Here is a 280-nt window from a genome sequence, read left to right on the forward strand (position 1 = left end):
TTTTTGTTTTTTGTTTTTTTTAATCCCCAACCCTAGCACAGGTCTGATAGATATGAGGCACTTAAATGTTGAATGAATGGTGGAAGTTAAAAAATCAATGTCTCTGTAATACTTGTAATTAAAAACCCACTAAGAATCAGGACTGTTTCAAACTTTTCATGAATTATGTTTGATTAAAAGGCTTTTATAAGGGGCCGGCCTGGTGGCGCACTGCGCTAGTGCGCCGCTTGGAAAGCGCGGCAGCGCTCCCGCCGAGGGTTCGGATCCCACATACAGACCG

This window comes from Galeopterus variegatus, unplaced genomic scaffold, assembly GCF_000696425.1.
Source record: "Galeopterus variegatus unplaced genomic scaffold, G_variegatus-3.0.2 Scaffold11525, whole genome shotgun sequence".
NCBI classification, from domain to species: Eukaryota; Metazoa; Chordata; class Mammalia; order Dermoptera; family Cynocephalidae; genus Galeopterus; species Galeopterus variegatus.